General features: G+C 39.7%; 1 pseudogene; it reads left to right on the top strand.

Moving 5' to 3' along the window:
- Positions 1 to 389: 389 nt before the first annotated feature.
- LOC129033798 (eukaryotic translation initiation factor 4E type 2-like) lies at positions 390 to 1,145 on the top strand (annotated as a pseudogene).
- The last annotated feature ends 2,362 nt before the right edge of the window (positions 1,146 to 3,507 follow it).

The following is a 3,507-nucleotide window of genomic DNA, read 5'->3' on the forward strand; positions in this document are numbered from 1 at the left end:
CAGTAAGATGTGACAACTAGTTCCCAAAATGATTTAAACACCACACATATGTAGGTAATAAGAAGTAAGTTTACAAACACATGCAAAACTGGTCAATATCCATTAGGCAAAATTTCACCAGAAATAAAAATCATTTGCTTTTCTATGGACAAGAGTCATTTGCATTACTTACAGAGTTGTAAAATACCTTAAAGACAATAAAAGGTGCAGGCTTCTCTGAATGAAATAAATGGAAAGAAGTGCTTTACAGAATGGCGGGCAATCTATTTTTGTGCATTTCAATATCCTTTTCAGTTTTTCTGACATAAATATTGGAGTCCTTTGTCTCAAACAGAATGTTCTATGGAATCTCAATTTATAGCCCATAGGAAAAGCAGAAGTGAGGCAGTGTCCACAGTAGTGGCAAGAGGATGAACAACAAATTTGATGCTTTGAAAGATGACAACAATAGGGACCATGATCAGAATGAAGAAAGCAGCACACAGAAAGATACTGAGAAAGAAAAAACCCAATGAGACAAGAATAAGAGCAGTAACAAGAGGAAGGCTGTTGTCCCTGGACAGGCAGAGCATCCCCTGCAGTACAACTACACTTTCTGGTACTCCAGGAGAACCCCTGGCTGTCCCACCAGCTCACAGAGTTATGAACAGAATATCAAACAGATTGGCACCTTTGCCTCTGTGGATCAGTTCTGGAGGTTTCATAGCCACATGGTATGTCCAAAGGATCTGACAGGCCAGTGACTTCCATCTCTTCAAAGAAGGAATTAAACCCATGTGGGAGGATAATGCAAATAAAAATGGTGACAAGAGGATTATTTGGCTGCGGAAGGGCTTCATCTCCCGTTGCTGGGAGAATCTCATTTTGGCCATGTTGAGGGAACAGTTCACGGTTGGGGAGGAGATCTGCGGAGCGGTGGTCTCTCTTCACTTTCAAGAGGACATTATTTCAATATGGAAAAGACTGCCAATGACCAAGCAACCACAGCCCGAATCCGGGATACACTTTGGCGAGTGCTTAACCTATCTCCCAACACCGTTATGAAATACAAAACTCACACCGACAGCATCAAAACGCCAGGCAGGCTGGGCTCCCAAAGTCTCCTTTATCAAAACCTCTGGAAGCTGCGGTTGAATGTGCCATAACCCTCTCCTTCTCTGGATGGCACTATCCTTGAAACTGGCGTCATTAGAGTATCTTGCTCTGTTGGCATGCTACCTGGAAGATCCTTCTATACTGGACAAGATAATTAAAAGAGCATTTTATGTTTTAAGAACAGGCTGACACACAGCAGCTACAACAACAGCTGAGATTGCTCAATAAATGGTGCTAAATTTAAAAAAAAAAGGGAGAAAAAATGCAGAGTCACTTTGGTTGAAATGAATATAGAGGCTTCTGACTAAGCTTTCTTGGACTCCAGAGTTTTGGGGATCTGTATAAATCACATTTAGGAAACCACTAGATGATTTCTACAACTACTGATTGGCCTTACTGATTAAACTTGGTCCCTCAACTTTCCTTTAGTTGTTCCCACACCCAAACATTGTCCACATACTTCTACCCACTCCCTACTCCCTGCCCCCCACATGGATGCTCTGCTGTATCAAGAAACCAAGACATCCCTTTCAGAAGACTTTTTCATCCTTAAAAATTTTAAATTCCCACAGTATTTGACTGTAGAACTTTCTGGCTCTAAATTCCATAGAATAACTGAAGTTACTTGAAAATATACTTCCTATTTGATGAAACCTGCAACTAAAGGGCCTTAGAGTAATCTTGAAAAAAAATTACAAATATATCAGCTAGGTTTTTGTATGATACCGTCTTTATCTTTAATGTGTTCTGTTTATTTTCTTAATTTTGAAAACCAAGGCCATATTTTTAAATGCCTCTGGGCACATGTACCAAAATATCTCTGTAAATTCTGCACTCATGTTTCCCTGTTTTTTTTTTTATGTCTGTTTCTTGTGAAAGCCTGTAAAGACTGTGAAGAACTTCCTTCACAAACAGGGTGCTGTTTCCTCACTACCCAATCTGGCCTAAAATCTCCCCGCGCGGTCCTGGTGTGTACTTTGAAGTACTCTGGCTTCAGTCCTAGTCCTATACAGGAAATGTGTGAAATCCTTGCCTCAGTGGCAATGGTGAGTTCATTTCTTAGAAGCTAAGCCCCTCGCCAGTAATTCCCATTTATGATCCAGTGTCTTATTGTCCCATCTTCTTAGAGTGGGATTCAGATTCTTAAAGTATTTCCTGATTCTTACTACTCGTTCTTGCCACTGGACCCTCCATTGTCTTGAACTGTATCAACTGTCCAGCTGATCTCCTAAACTTGATCCTTTCCCTGCCTGAACCCAGGACATTTTCACAATTCCTTTTTCTTGCCTTATCTAAGAACATCTCTATTTTTTCTACTGCAGTCTCATTTTGATGAGTCTTTCCTGTTCTACCCTATCCTTTTGCTGCCCCAAACCTAACTTGACCTCCTTTCCACACAGGGTTTTAAGAGATCAAGAAACTGATGCAAATTTCAACATTAGCTTGCAAAATCTCAAAGGTTGCTTTTCTTTTCCTGAAACTACCGTCCTCCTTTCCCTGTTCCAAAGTCCTTTACAGCGATATGGGGTATTTTCATAAAAAAACAATATTTTCTTAAGCAGCATTAAATGAAATCCCTCTTTCAGTACTACTGGTTCTTCTGTTTGCAAAGTTCTCTATTCTGGTTTCCTTTCCTAAACCCTTTCTTTTGACTACTGCAAAAGTATAGACCAGAGGCAACCTAATAAAACAGCTAAGACAAGACTACTAGCTATTTTGCTAAATGTTTTCAAAATCTGATTTATTCTGCACAATATCCCTCTGAAAGAGATACTATTATTATCCACATTTTATAGGTGAGGAAACTCTGAGTAAGTTGCCAAGGTCACCCAGCTAATACTTTTGAAACCAGGACTCAAATTTGAACCTTTCTGAATCCAAACCTCACTAAGCTCTATATCATCTCTGACATCAATCTACTACCAAATAGATGGTGACCTTGACTTACTTGCATTTCAAAAGCACTTATGTTCATTAGTGGTAGAAATATTTATAGACAAATCACTAACCAGAAGGAAATCTGAGAAAAAGAGAAGCATCAGAAAATAGTGTCAAGGGCACCAGTAAGTAGATAAGAGGCTAAGGTTTTAGTTTCAGCTCTTGGGCCAAAAGCTCTCAGGGCTTCTGTTATTTTATTTGTAAAATTAAACCATTTACTAGATAGGTTCTTAGGATTTGTCTAAAAAATACAAGTATTTGCTTCCTGAGGGGACTAAAAATTTCAGACAGTGTGATCAGTCTCTGCAATTCAATGAGAGCTGTAACAGCACTGTACATGAGTTAGGCTGGTAAGTAGAGATTAATAATTCAAGTCCGTCCAGCTCACTTGTTTGTCCTGTCCTCTCGCTGTGTCAGGGCACCTGCTAAGGGAGTCAACTGAGAACCAGGCAAATGTGGGCAGCAGTGTTACTT

The sequence above is a fragment of the Pongo pygmaeus genome, chromosome 2, assembly GCF_028885625.2.
Source record: "Pongo pygmaeus isolate AG05252 chromosome 2, NHGRI_mPonPyg2-v2.0_pri, whole genome shotgun sequence".
NCBI lineage: Eukaryota > Metazoa > Chordata > Mammalia > Primates > Hominidae > Pongo > Pongo pygmaeus.